Source organism: Rutidosis leptorrhynchoides, chromosome 2 (genome assembly GCF_046630445.1).
Source record: "Rutidosis leptorrhynchoides isolate AG116_Rl617_1_P2 chromosome 2, CSIRO_AGI_Rlap_v1, whole genome shotgun sequence".
Classification (NCBI taxonomy): domain Eukaryota; kingdom Viridiplantae; phylum Streptophyta; class Magnoliopsida; order Asterales; family Asteraceae; genus Rutidosis; species Rutidosis leptorrhynchoides.
The window spans coordinates 640,253,294-640,270,408 of NC_092334.1; positions in this window are offsets into that span (position 1 = coordinate 640,253,294).

A 17,115-nucleotide genomic window follows, 5' to 3' on the forward strand; every position below is an offset into this window, starting at 1 on the left:
GAACATTATATGTATCTTGACAATTACAATCTTCATGCAAACCCTTCAAACTTTTGAAAACACCTCAGATTGATAACCGACGATTCGGTTATGATAACTTTGAATGCTGATGAAGCAGCAAAAACTGTAAACGACCTTAACAGCCAAAAGTTTTATGATAAAGAATAATGTGTTGGCAAAGCTCAGAAAAAGAGAAGGTTTGAAACTGGAAAACGGATTGAGCAAAGCATGAAGGAGGCTGTGGATAAATCACAAAGACTAAACCTGCCTTCAAAGAATCCAAATGATTCACTATCTGCTGAAGCCATTAACGAATACTTGCTTCCGAATCTAAACCCTTGCGGACAATATTCTTCATCATCTTCTGATATTAGAAATTCTAAGATATCATCGTATCTTTCATTATAAATATCCTCCATATTTCTGGAGATAATTCCATAATCATTCTTATCGAAAATCAATTTTCTCCTTGCGATATCTGTGTAACATCATAAAAGAAACTATTTTAGTTTCTAAATTCTGAAACCTTCGAGTTTAAAATATGAATATTTTTGAAGTGGTGTTGGGAGCTGAAGCATGAGTTAGTATAATATAATGACACTTGATCAACGTGATTATATTACAGTAACTCATGCTGAGTTTCTAATGGAACTTGATAAAGTTTCACAGATCACACCCTCATCATGAACCATGTTACATAACTCTTTCATTCTATATAATCTCTAAAAATATCAAGAAAATATTTTCTTAATGATTCGGTCTTTTTCGAGGTATTCTGGTAATTTGACAAGTCAGATTGTGCTATTACCATTTCTTTCTTAGAACATTAGTTATGTTCATCTGAAACTTCATACCTACGAATTCTGGACCATTATCCGCTTGACTTAAGGTCGGGAAGAGAAAACGAAAGCATGAAGCTCCAAAATATAATGGAGAATATAAAGCCCGATAACAACCCCGAAATTACAAACTGTGTATATCAATGCGTATAGCAATAAAAAGACACGGGAGAATGAAAAACACTATAACCCCAAGGTAATAGTAGAAGAAAATAACTTCCTCTGGTGGCAGATGAAAAAGAAGAATGAAGGATACGATAGCCAGGAAAATATCAAGAATCAGAACTGGATTAAGCATTTTCACAATCTATTGAGATGTATGAAATAAGAAAGAAGATTATAGGAGTGTTGAAAATAAATGAAATGGAAGAGGTCAATTTATAGCGAAATATCAGACATAGCAATCGAGGCAGATTACGCATTTAATAAAAGAAGGTTTTAATCTCCTTAAATCCTGAAGAATCAAATCTTATTTAGAATATGAAGATTTTCTATTCCTTAAATTCCGAAAATCAATCGTTACTACGTCAAAAATTAAGACGAATCTCTATTCCTTCATTTCACTCTTTTACGATAACTTCTCTCATACGCTTCGAATAATTGGATTGTTTTATCCATATTATTCAACGGTGATAAAACTCTATTTATCAACACATATACGGCATGAAAACATTTTTATTGTTAGTCATGACGACCTCACTCAAATTTCGGGACGAAATTTCTTTAACGGGTAGGTACTGTGATGACCCGTAAATTTCTGACCAAATTTAAACTTAATCTTTGTATGATTAATATTTCCGACGTGATAAGTAAAGTCTGTAAAACTGAATCTCAAAATTTTTGAACTACTTTCATATATTCAAATACCTTTCGGTTGTTCTCGATGATTCGCGAACAATTATATGTATATAGATATATATATACTATAACTTGAAAACGCAACAATGTATTAATTGTTTGATACCGTACATTAAACTTATTGGTTTAAATATTTATTTGAATATATATGATAAGTTGGAATATTAATTGTATGAATAACTTGCGACGTATATTTAAAACGTGTTTATGAATGTTGAAAATATATATTAACTTGGTCATAAAATGATTTGTTATTATATTACAAATAGCGAGACAATGATTTATAGAAGTAAATGACCAAAACACTCGAAAGTTTAAGATACACTTTGAATGATATAGTTTATTGATAATTTAAGACTATATTTTGACAAATGTACGAGTCACAAAACGTAAATTGCGAGTTTTCTAAGCGTACGAAAATGCGTTCGAGAAACCGGAACCGGGACATAGGTCGAGTGACAACGTACGAGTCATCGGAACGAAAATTACAAGTCAACTATGCACATGAATTTAATATAATATATAATTAATTATTTAAATTATATATATTATATATATTATATTTAAATATGTCGACAAACAAGAAAACAAAAGTTTGTGAGCTGGATCAGAGGGCCATGCGATCGCATGGCCTTGAAGCACAAATCCCATGCGATCGCATGGGGTACTTTTTCAGAAAAGGTTCTATAAATTGCACGATTTCAGTTATGTGTTTCTCCCACTCTTAATATTACTCCGTAAGTATTTATTTATATTATTTATATTATTATTATTATTATTATTATTATTATTATTATTATTATTATTATTATTATTATTATTATTATTATTATTATTATTATTAAGATTAATATTATTATTAATCTTATTATTATTAGTATTATTAATTAGTATTATACATAAAATACTACGACGAGGTTATGAGCGTGTCACCTTCAAAATGGTTTTCGAGCAGGATAGAGCTAAGGAAACTATGGGTTATAGCTATGGAGGTTATGGGTAATGTTCTTGGGTATTATTTTGCAAGTCAAACCTAGTGTTTATCATCTCTGTTACGTCTACGTACTTTTCTGTAATATTGAATCATAATATTGATACGTGAGTATTCATATCTTATCTTTTATATATTAATAATGTATCCATGTCTAGTGCTCGAGTATATATGTTTATGCATGCTTGTATGCTAAATTTCATCATTAAACAGTTTATGATGAATCACGAATTAAATACATATATTACTGATAAAAAGGTATATGATATGCATGTTTTTGGAAAGCTGGCGAAAAATCAATAACTTTTCATTTAGAAATCGCGTAATTTCGGTGAACGAATCAAAAGATATGATCAACTGAATTATGATTGACGTTAATTGGAATTGCTTTTGAATCTGCAATTAATATTTAAACAACTTGTTTGTAAGATTGATAAATTAGATTTTTGAATATTACCAACCGAGTAAATGAATCCTTATGTAAGGCACGTCTCGTTTTGTTATACTATCGTCAAAATTGACTTTTTGAAACGACTTTGGATAACTTTTGTATGTCGATCTCGAGCATTAGGATTGTGATACACTATGACCTGACCTAGCTTGATAGACATTTATTGACCAACATATGTTCTCTAGGTTGAGATCTATGGTTATTTGGTAATCCGAGTTTCGGTCACATTTTGGTGAACGACTTTATATGCTGCTAAGGTGAGTTTTATATGATCCCTTTTACCCTTTACATTTTTAGGCTGAGAATACATGCAAATGCTTTATTAACTGATTTACAATATTTATATGCGTGAGTTTCATTTGCTCCCTTTTTAATTGCTTTTTCAATATATATTTTTGGACTGAGAATACATGCACTTTATTTTAAACGCAATGGATACAAGTACATACTAAATTCTACACTGAGTTTGAACCCAAAATCCCTTAGCTTTGGTAACTAGTAACTGCCAGTTATAAGAACTGGTGGACGCTAGTAGTAGTATATGGATCCATAGGGCTTGATATCCCCGTCCGAGCTAGAGCGCTAGCCTTTTAACGGACGTATGCTATTTGAGAAGCGTACACATTGGTTTGCGTGTATTATTAAGATGATTATACAAAGAGTATAAAATATATATACGTTAAGTTTAGTTACCAGGGTACTCAATTTCGTAGAATATTTTGATAAACGTTTCTGGATGAAACAACTAAAAACTTGTGATTCACCTTTATATACAGATTATGCGCAACATTAAAACTATGAACTCACCAACCTTTGTGTTGACACTTTTAAGCATGTTTATTCTCAGGTTTCTAGAAGTCTTCCGCTGTTTGCTTATATGTGATACAAGCTATGTGCATGGAGTCGTACATGCTTTATTCAAGAAAACTTTGCATTCACAAAATCATCACCGTGTATCTTATTTTGACTTCATTGTCAACGGATGTATTATGGTAAACTATTATTTATGGTGATTGTCTATATGTAGAAATCATCAAACGTTAAAAACCTTAGAAATTGATATTCATTTATTGTGTACCTTTTGAAAAGAATGCAATGTTTACAAAATGTATCATATAGAGGTCAAATACCTCGCAATGAAATCAATGAATGACGTGTTCATCCAGATGGATTTGGACGGGTCGTTACATTAGGTTGCATTACTCGGCTATAAACCGTACAAGTTAATTGTTCACTTTTCAATCCGAGCTTTATTCAAAGGTGAGTCTACAGTCTCACTTTTTACATGTTTTCAGGGATGAGAATACACGCTGTTATACTACATTTTCAAATGCTTTTGTATTGACATGAGTACTATATATGCATATTAAGTTTGTTCAAAAAGCCTCTAGCTTGAATACTTTTAATACCATCGGAGTAAGCACAATTTAGATGGACGGATCCGTTAGGTTGACAACCTCACCCGCTATAAAAACTGTGGTGCATTTACTTTGAACATTAAATACATTTGAACAAGTGTATAACATTTTACGAGGTAAGGCGGGTATAGTGGCTTCTATACTCGGGTCATTGCTAGTATTCAGGTGCTCAGATTATGCAGACATCTCGTGGTCAAGGAAACTAAACTATTTTTCTGATAACTGTCTTTCAGATACTGTTATACTTTTAAACTTGTAGATTCACCAACATTATTTGTTGACCTATTTTTGCGTGTTGTTATTCTCATGTCCTTAAGAGGTATACTTCCGCTGTGTTTGTTGCATGACTGGCCGTGGAGTCAGCATTTGATTTTAAAGAACATTATTTACTTTCGCATTTAAAACTTTTATACTGTTTAAATACTGTTGGCTTGTGGTTACGATCACAATAGTGTTTCTATTTTGGGATTATTGACTTATATTTTTGAAAGTTAAATTTTAAATAAAATTAAATGCGATTGCTTTAAACGTCTCATATAGAGGGCGTGACTGTTAACTGTGGGACCTGAATTAACACGCCTGGTAATTTGGCGGGGTGTTAAACACTTTGATTCTGAACTTGCCGTTCAACTTCTCTGGCATGATTTTTAACTACATGGTTGAGAACACGAAATACAAGTCTAATCCTTATCTGTTGTATCCTCGCTTCCTTCAGCTCATCATCGACTCTCAACACAATGAGCTTGTTAAGGATACTCAGGATCTGGTCAAACTGAACATCATGACCGATGAGGTTGTGAGACGTATGAAATTCTATAAGGGAAAGTCCGCTCAGCGAAACCGTCCATTATTTGGACATCTGCTGAAAGCTGATTATGTGGCTAGAAACCCTAGCATGTGGAGGAATGAGGAAAGTGATTCTGGTACGGAGGATGTTGCTCCAGTGTTAACTGAGTCACAAGAAGAAGAGGATGATCAAGGAGTTGGTTCTCACTCAGCTCAGACTGTCAATGACATGTTGAACGATGACGTGCAGGTAAACGAGAGTGGAGATATTCTGCTTTCTTTGAAAAGAAGAGAGGTTGCCGATGATAAACCTATAAGAGGTAGGTTGAAGAGGATAAGGTATCATGTTAAACAGATCGATGTGTCATCATCCGGTGCTGATCCTAACACACAATCAACCACACTGAGACCTGAGGTTCAACCAACTAAAACCTCACAAGCACACTCAGTTCCACCAACCCAACAGCAGAAACAACAAGTTCCACCACCACCGGTTGTTACCACTCAGGTTGGCAACTCGACAGCTCTTTCTATTTTGCATTTGAGCACTCCTAATCTAGTAGGCCTTCAGGCTACTGTGCTGAGTCTGGTGAATAAGTATGAAAAGATGAAGTCTTAGAACAAGGAGAAGAATAAGGTGGCCGGTGAGTTGGAAACGAAGGTGAATTCTTTGACTACTGAGCTTGAGAAGTCGAGGAAAGATGCTGCTGATCTTAAGGCACTTACTGAAAAACAAGCTAAAAGAATCAGACGCTTGGATTGACGTGAGCGTAGATTCAAATATAAGCTGGAAGCAGATCCTCAAGCTGGTACTGTTCATATAAAGGACATTGAAGACGATCTTGTGTCCACCGAAAGTGAATTTTCTTTGGATTCGTCTTCTGATGGTCCTGAGAACGTAAGTCAAATACAAGAGGTACATTTCCCTAACCACTATCTGTTAATATTCATAAGTTAACATATTTTCTAGATAATCAAGGTACAGTGATCAGCTCGTTGAACTACGATGTCGAAGCGGGAGAAATTGTACATACGATGAGTGATGAGGAGGTAGCTAGAATGTTTGGTATAAAGGTCGAGCAATTGATTGCTTGCAAGAAAACACCTAACACAGCGAGAACACGTGCACGTAGACATACAGGTGATGATAGTGCAGAGGAAGTTATCATTGAAGATGCTTCTGATGATGAGGGTTCTGTGAATGAGGCTGATGAAGAAGACTTAGCAGAGTTTGCTTACCTGTTTAGACAACAGAATGATGATGTTTTGAATAGAAAAGTTGATGAGAAGTGAACTGTTGAGGAGGGTGAGTCTTCTGGTGTAAATAAGGATGGTGAGAATCTTGATAATGTAAATAAATAAAAGAATCAAGAGTGGAGGGAGTATCAGAAAACTACCAAGTCCTGGTTTAAGTATCTCCCGTTAGAGCCAAAGTACAAGCTGTTTTATGATAGAACGGGAAAGGTGACTGGTGGTAAGATTATCAACTGGGCATTCTTCAAAGATTTGAATTGTTTTGCGATGAGAATGGAAAACGGTGTTGATTACTTCAAACATGTCGTTGATTTCAAGACCTTTCCGTATTTTGAGAAGATGGAACTTACACGCTTGCCATTGTTATACTGCGAAACATATGGTTGGGGTGAGTGGATGCAGTTCCAAATTAAAAAAGAGTTCAAGTATGGCTGGTCAGTCTTAGCTCCACAGTTTATGAAAATCTCGTATAGAACTGTCAAAGATACTGGTGGGGGGAGGGGGGGTTTAAGGTGGTTAAGTATAAGCGTGCAAAGACGATGAAGTTTGCTCCTGTTCGCAAGATACCGCAAAATTTCGGTAAGAGGTTTAAGTGGTGGTATTATGACAGGCGAACCCAGGAGGCTGTGATTTTGTTAGAATCTGGGGTGATTTGGACCAGATTAGGATTTTCGATCCGAGGTGGATCAGAAACCTGTGTAGTGCTGATATCAAGGTGTTGCAACGACACCCGATCTTTCAGGAGTTGCAAAACATGGAACAGACCATTCAGTTCAACAGGGCTGTTCGTACTTGTTATGCATTTGATCTTTGCACTTAATGTTTTATTTGAAATCTTGAACTTGTGAACTTTGGACTTGAACGTTTATTTTGTTTTCGATTTGGTTGTAATAACTAGACATGAATGTATGAACTATTTGTTTATCTGAACCGTTTGAATGTGTGTTTGATTAGATATTGCCGTCTAACGTTGATATATATGTTAGATAATGAACTGGGTCCTATAGAGAGTTTGTTGGTGCATATTGTTAGTCCCAAGTTCATTATAAGTGATACATTGTGGCCAATATGCGGTGAGTAATAATATACGGTGAGTAATAATATACGTGTTCATATACACTTGAAGTTCATTTACTCACTGTTTGTGCAACCGCACATATGCAGAATGCGTCCGTACGGGTTCAGTGTGCGACCGCACGGTTGCATCCTACAATCGCACGGTTGCAAGTGCTGGTAGTATTTAATGTTTACTTTGGGTTCATTGTTAGGATTACGAACTTTAAACCCTTCCAACCTTTGTATCCGACATCCAGAGGTACTAGCACTCGTGTGGTTCGATCTAATACATCCTAAAGTCTAAATAACATCTTTAGATCATTGTTTTGATTATTTGTTTGATATAAAACCCAATATCGAGTTATTCAGCACTCGATATTAAAGAATAAATTGTTTAATCCTATTTACACGATACTACAGTTGTGTACAACGAAAAATTGACTATATAAAAAGATAAGGGGTCCGCCGCCGCAGCACGCGACCCCAAAACTTGTTTACATAATAAAGAAAAAATCATAGCTATTTGACAAGGTTATTAGTGAGAGGTTATTATCGAGACACATATTTTATATATAACCCACTTGTATGTCTACTGACTCTACTCTTTATCTTTTTCATCTGGTCATTCTCTACATCTAAAATCACCCACTTCATTAGGTATCAATATTTCAGTATTTCTTCATGTACTTGGTATCTAAAATCAAAATCACGAATTCTTTAAATTCTTCGAAAACACTTTATATTACAGTCGTTTCATCCCTCTATTTTACTTAAAATAAATCAAAAAAGAACAACAAAGAAATTTATCAATTATTGCGGCCGGAGTTGGTGTCGTCGGAGGTGTTTGTCTCGGAGATGGATGGTTTCCTGGTTGGTGGGATCGATTGTTAAGAAAAGACAATAAGGTTGGAAAAGAGATGGTTAAATTACAAAAGAATATTGAACAGATAAAAATATCTTCAGAAGTTAGAAGCTGCGTTTTAAAGCTTCAAATTTGAAGACGTTGAAGATCTTATTTTGTCTTATGTCTTCAGAAAAACAAACTGTCTTCAATAGAAACATCTGCCCGTACACAGACACAAGACATAATAAGGTCCTCAACATGAAAAACAAATGACACCTTTGTAAAGATTAATAACAATCACTAACATCAAATTAAAAAAGAAAATCGATAGGCACTATACATGTAGGCCCTATTGGTTAGAAGAGTCCACTAAAATCAAGGTGATGGTGAAGGGATGGTGAACCGGAGCCTCTGACGCCATTTGTTTGGCGAAGTCCATTTCACCTTGGCGAGTATGGGTAAATTGCTCTTAAGAAAAGTTATATTTTCTTTGAAATATGATTAACAAGTTTTGTGGTTAGCCGCGCTTCGCTGCGGCCGAAGCGCGGTTAATCAATTAATAGTTATGTTTTTTGATTTTTCTTGTTACGTGTTACGTGATATATTCATTAAATATACACAAAAAATTTCATGTATACATAGTTCTATGTTCGGTGTTCATTATTTCTTGTTTCTATTACGTTATCGATACTGTACAATAAGGCTACATGGTTCAACCAAGCATGTTATACATTAATATATATTAGTAGTTCGTTAATACTATTTATATTCTCATATCAAATTTCAAAGTAGCACAATCCAATATAAAATATCTCACTAAAAAATATTTATAAAGGGAAAAAAATATAAAAATAATTATTTTATAAAGAAACGATGAGTCAAAAGTTTCCAAAAAAAATTGTAAAAGAATAGAGAAAATGTGAGATGAATTTAAAAAGGTTTTAAATGAAGAATAAAGAAAAAATAGTAAAAGAAATATTGTAAAAGAAGTTAAGAAAAAAATAAAAAATAAAAAAGTGAGAGGGTTTAATTTAAAAAAATTAAATGTAGTAAGATAGTGTGAGGATTTAATTGGAAATAAAAATAGTGGAGGGTGAGATTTAAAATATTAAAAAAAAGAATGGGCTAATGGTAGAAAGGTATAAAAAAAATGTGGGAAGAGAGAGGGATGGGCGGGATTTAAACCTAGGATCTACTGCTAAGCATGCAAGCACGCGAACCACTCAACCAAACATACTTTTGTTATAATTATGAACAAATATATATTTATGTAAACAAAATCGGGTTTTTCAAATCAATTGCAATTGCAAGATTACTGTTCATATTCTTCTAATTGAGTATATATACAATTATTCCGGTCACAATAGAAAACATAAGATTAGATGCAATGACTGGTATTATTTATAATAATAAATAGAGCATAATTTAAGGAAAATAATTTTTCCTTCCACCATTTCATCATACTATTTTCTTTACTTTATTGGCAATGGACTCCGTTAACCCTAATATCATTAATTTTTTTATTAAATATATTTGAAATTGTATAACGCATTACGAAATTGAATAATATGAGTCATACATTTGTAGAATTTATAATTTTTAAAGGTAAACCATAGCTAATTATGAAAAATATTTTATAAAATATTTTTTGAACCTTTGACTTATTATTCTAGATTCGCTACTACCCTCATCATTTTAATTAGAATGTTAGATTAGACACGTGTTTTCCAATATTTTTTTTACATCATGAATTTTGGATTTTTAATATGTCATTATGGCATTGAATAGTATGACTGATAGGTTGATTTAGACATTTAGTAGTAGGTTAATAAATCAGGATCACATTTTTTAATTTAAAAATAGCACTTTTAACTTAAGAAGCAAGATAGGTAGCTAGGTAAGAAGTTACTATAAAAAAGTGTTGTCGGTTGAGGAAAAGTAGACAACTTGACAAAATAAACAATGTCATCCGAAACCGACCTTTAACGGTCGTCCAACGATATCAACCGAAGACCATACATGCAATCTCCAAATTTAAAAATGCAAATACAGTTTGAGCGTATATGTACTACTTTTTTTCTTTTTTCTTTTTTGACAACCATTGGAATCACCAGAGGGGGACTAAATCACCCGTTGCGATCATCTCCTGTTTCAACTATGTCGATGCAGCGATAATAACCCCGCCCCCATCGCTGCCCGGGAGGAAACCTTGAAACCAATCTAAGGTCACAGCCAAGTAAAACCCTCTCCCCTTTACCACAAACGATATGAGAAATGTGTCATGAGTAGATACTTCATGACAGAGATAAAATTATGTTTTTAATATGTAGTAAACGGGAGTCGAACTCATGACCTCTCATAAAAAAAGCATGCCACCAATTACTGGACCACATCACAACTTCGTGTATATGTACTACTTAATCCTTCAAATCAAATAATCAAATAATCAAATAATACATCATATTTCATATACGTCCCAAATTAAATGATATATAGAAGTGATATAAAAGTTAATTTAATTTTTTATTTTTATTTTTGGAAAAGCAAGTAAAATAAAAGTTAATTTACTAACCTATTTTCCAAATACATGATATAGAAGTGAATTTTAGTACACGTCTTATAAATTATAATAATAATAATGGACGTTTTAGAGGGTTTGTAAGTGTGAGTACATGACTCAAACTTTTAAAGTGATCAAAATTTTGAAATGAGTCATATATTATTCTTTTAATGATAGAACGAATACAATAAATTAATTCTACAACAGTTTTTCATAATAAAAAAAAAAGTTGGAGACCAACTCAAATATTATGAAGAAAAAAATGATATGTACAATTATTGTTAATTAAAAAAGCATTAATTTTTAACACATATACACGCTTTCAAAGATTGTTCAATAATTTAATTAAGAGTCGTAACGGACGTCGATAACTATTAATAAAGTTATTTTTGAGAGTAATGAATAAAGAGAGTTTCTAACAACTTTGCTTTCAATGATATTAGGAGTGTCTTATTTAAAAACTATTTTAAAAATTATATGACAATTATTTAGAATTAAAATACTTTATGCGATATTTTTGAGAACTTTTTTTCGAATAGGGTTTTCAAAATTAATGAAATGACCCTGACTATAATGACTAATCACTAAACAGTTAGAATTCTTTCAAAATTACAGTTGAGTTTGATTTTTAAGGATAATAACATATTTGATAATTATTCAAAACGAACTCTATAAAGTATATAACATTACCGTATTAGAATTTTGATTAATTAATAAATAAAAATATACTCCGTAATCATTATAAACAATACATATCACGAGTGATGGTGAGGCAATATAATTTATTGTAGGTTGTGGTCGGCAGAGGCGAAACCGTAATTTAAGAATAATGGATGCAACTTATACGATAATAAAAAAGAAGACTGTTAAATATTTAATGGTTGCTCAAATATAATTTATGGATAAAAGTTGTTGGTCGAATAAGGATCTTTAACAATAGTATACTAACAAGATCATAGACAGAGTAGATAAACACGATGATCAACCATAAATGTGCCCTTATATATATATATATATATATATATATATATATATATATATATATATATATATATATATAAGAATTGAGTCCTAAAAAATTAAATAGGCCCTACTAAATAGTTATAACTTCACTAAATTCACTCTTATATTTCTAAAATCTACCCTCTTTTTTAATATATAAAAATTCATTCATGAAAAATTAAATATGCCCTAATAACTACTGATAACTCCACTAAATTCATTATTGAATTCACCAATCTTAAGATATTAATTAAAAATAATAGTATTTAAATTATTAAAAACTGAATTATTGAATTGCTCAAATTTAAGACATGCCATTTAAACCGTTTAACAAATAAAATAAAAGTATATGTTTATATATATATATATATATATATATATATATATATATATATATATATATATATATATATATATATATATATATATATATATATATATATATATATATATATATATAATCCACTTTATTTATAATGATAGTAAAAAAGTTAAAAAAAAAAAAACTAATCTATCCATTGTGATAAAAAAATTTACCTTTGCATTTATTAATTATTATATATAACTTATACTCCATAATGATTAACTTTGTATTAACTTATCATAGACATTTTTTACTCTCGGAGTATTAAAGTAGAAACATTTTTTTTTGGTACATACGGAGTGTGTGTGTATATATATATATGTGTGTGTGTGTGTGTGTGTGTGTGTGTGTGTGTGTGTGTATGTGTGTGTGTGTGTGTGTGTGTGTGTACCAATATCTTAACTTAATCTTAACTCTGTAGTATTAATTGTGAATTTGTTTTAAATTCCATTGATTGATAATTCATGCCAATGGTTAATCAAAGATAAGTTGATGAATAAATAAGATACCATGTCAGTTATAACTTTAAAAACCATTCATTTTCCCTACATTGATGTCTCAAAAATCTCATTAATAGTTTGATTATCTATAAATATCAATGCTTATCATTGCACCAAACTATCATGCACAATCAAAATACTAAAACTTCAAAATACAAATCTAAAGAAACTTAGCAAAATGTTGTACGTCTACAATGATTTTATAAATTATATTTCGAGTTTATATAACCATTATCATATTATTGGTTTGTTAATTCTAACGTTTTTCCCAAGTTTTTATAGGGGTGGTTGAACAATACAAAATATGGAGCTTTGGAATATCATTAATGTTGTTCGATTTTATAGTAATGTTCATGTAAATGTTACTGCGAGTTTATATATTGTCTTACTATTGATTTGTTATTTCTAACATTTTTTCCAACTTTTATAGGGGTGATTGAAACAACACAAAGTATAAAAGTATATATGGAGCTTTGGAGTCATATATAATAACAATATAAAGATTTAGTTATATGAGAGAATGTAATTTATATCATATCATAATAATAGATGATACTAAAATGGTAAAAAAGAAAAAAAGAAGTTACCATTACCATTATAATAGAACCTGAGTTAATGCCATCAAGTCATCCCCTTGAATTGTTAATGATGAGGGCCATAGATGATTAGGAGGGGCCACGAACAAGTGTGTTTGAGGGCAGGGTTACTCTTAGACAGCTATGTTATGGTTTCTAAACTACTTGGCCCTTCTCATAAGTTTGGAGACGAGATACACCACAACTAACGTTGTGTCATCGTTAAAAATAGTAATACATATTCCTACTATTTCAGCCCATTGAACTGTATGTAAAAAACGTTGCTTACTACGTGGAACGCACGGGCATTTACCCCTAGTATAGACATATTTTTTACAAATACGTTCTTAATTACATCATTACTAAAACAACGAGTGTTACGTTAATAACCAATTAGTATTATAAAATACTAGACATCACAGTTGGTTTCATCAAACATATCTTCAACAAGTTCTCTCCTTTCTACCTGGCATGCAAAAGATCCAAAACCTACAAGGGAGAAAATGTGGGGGATTAGCACGAAGCTAAGTGAATGGAACTACCTAACAGGTATAGCATACAATATCAACTCGTACAAAGCAACGACAATTAGAGACATCTTTCATGACCCATCCTAATCCATCCGGATGAAGTCCATATCGATTAGAAACGATTCACAACAGTTGATTGCATTGCGAGGAACTTGACCTCTTTATGATACATTTTACAAACACTTCATTCGTTTTTGAAAAGACAATCTTTCATTACATCGAAAGTTGACGGCATGCATACCATTTCATAATATATCTTAACTATAATTGACTTAATAATAATCTTGATGAACTCTACGACTCGAATGCAACGTCTTTTGAAATATGTCATGAATGACTCCAAGTAATATCTCTAAATTGAGCAAATGCACAGCGGAAGATTTCTTTCGTACCTGAGAATAAACATGCTTTAAAGTGTCAACCAAAAGGTTGGTGAGTTCATTAGTTTATCATAACAATCATTTCAATATTTTAATAGACCACAAGATTTCATATTTCAATACACATCCCATACATAGAGATAAAAATCATTCATATGGTGAACACCTGGTAATCGACATTAACAAGATGCATATATAAGAATATCCCCTATCATTCCGGGATCCTCCTTCGGACATGATATAAATTTCGAAGTACTAAAGCATCCGATACTTTGGATGGGGCTTGTTGGGCCCGTTAGATCTATCTTTAGGATTCGCGTCAATTAGGGTGTCTGTTCCCTGATTCTTAGATTACCAGACTTAATAAAAAGGGGCATATTCGATTTCGATAATTCAACCATAGAATGTAGTTTCATTTACTCGTGTCTATTTCGTAAAACAGTTATAAAAGCAGCGCATGTATTCTCAGCCCAAAAATAAAAGGGTAAAAAGGCAAATGAAACTCACTGTACTGTATTTTGTAGTAAAAATACATATGACGATATTGATCAATGCAGGGTTGGCCTCGGATTCACGAACCTATATCATTTGTATATATATTAAAACATATAACGGAAATCACATAATTTTTATTTATTAATATATATTATTTATATATATTTGTATTTATATAGGATTTATATTAAATTACATTTAAAACATATACTTATATGATATCTTAAATTATATGCGATATATATATATATATATATATATATATATATATATATATATATATATATATATATATATATATATATATATATATATATATATATATATATATATATATATATATATGTTTAGTATTATATAGTAATTTGTTATATGAAGGTATTTATAAGAAAATATATATATTTGTTTGATATACAGTTATATGGAATGTTAGTGTAATTATGGTATGTGTAATATGTATACCTTATATACATAATATTTATAAAAAAAATTATAGTTTTAATAAAAATGGTTTACTAATAGTAACGATATTGTTAATGATAATAATAATATTTATTCATATCTTAAGAACTTAATGGTTTTATACCTATACTTACGTATGTATATATACTTCGTTTACAATATGCACGATCATAGTTATATCCTAATCAATATAAATCTTATATTTATCTAAATACCTATCTTATTCAAGATCATAAGAATTTCCATTATTTCCAAGTTTAATTCATAAATGTATAATACTTATTAATAATAATCATAGTTGTACTGTAATAACAATAATAAATGATAATTAATACTTATGTTAATGATAAAAATTACATTTTTAATGATAATAATAATATTAGTAGTAACAAAAATAGTAACAATATTAATTTTACTAGAAATCTTATTACTCATATTACTAAATAACAACAATCATAAATAATAATAATACTAACAAATATAATAATATTAATAATAATAAGTAGCAAAAATAATAATAATATTAAAAGAAATAATGAGGCTACCTTTAAAAGAACAATTCCAAAAAAAATGCTATAGCCCGGGCTCGAACCCTCGACCTCTCACCCACCCGCTAATCCATTTAACCATCTGAGCTACACCTGTTTTTCTGATTTATTATCACTTTCAATCCTTATAACCCGTATTTCGTTTTTTTTCTTCCTATTTCCTCATCTTCTTCATATGTAAACCGACCCAATCAATCAACTAATCAAAACAACAATTAAATTCTTACAAGCAATTGCTAAATCGAATTTAAGAATTTAATGACCAATATATACAAAATTATACGTGATTAAATAGATTTAAAAATATATATATAAAAAATACAGCAAAAATGCTGCTGTCGCAGTTTTTACTAAAAAAAAATAACGATTTCATTTATAAGAACGTTTTAGGCAAATGTTAAAACACGAAATATATTCCAAATTGATCCTAAAAACTTTCTAAATCCTCAATTGATCTTGAATCGTAACAGGTATCATGAATTTGAGTGAAGAACAATAAGTTTGACTTTTTAAATAAAAACTTTGACTTCGAAATTCTCGATTGTTTCTTCGAATTGGCTTTTGAAATTTTAAAGAAAGTTTCAATCAATGGATTAGAACGTTTCTGCAATTCCACTTTTCTTCAATTGACTTCAAATAATTTTTATGATTAAATGGGTTCCGTATAAAGCAGAATGAAGAAGAGAAAAAATAAAATAAAGAATTTGACTGCAATTTCGTGAAGGAGGATTATGAGGTGCGGTTGTATGTTACATTCCAAAAACAATTGATCAAAGTCTTTATGTAGGGTTGGGGTAAGATCACGAGTATAATAGAAGTGCAGAGAAAAGAATAAAAAATAAATAAAAAGATCTCTGCTTATGTTCTGTACACTTATTCATATATCCTTATATATTATTTTTAATATTAATTATTAATTATTAATAAATAATAAATATATAAATACAAATATGTTAATAATAATAATATTATTAATGATAAATATTTTGATAGAGATAATAATAATATTTAATAATAATACAAGTATTAATTTAGATACAACAAGTCACATGTATCGAATATTATATTAGAAACAATAATATTAATAATACTGATGTTAATATTAATTAATATTAATGTTGATAATACTAATGAATGTAATTATATTAATAACAATTTGTATTATAACTTGTAACATATAATAAATTACGTATCATTAAATA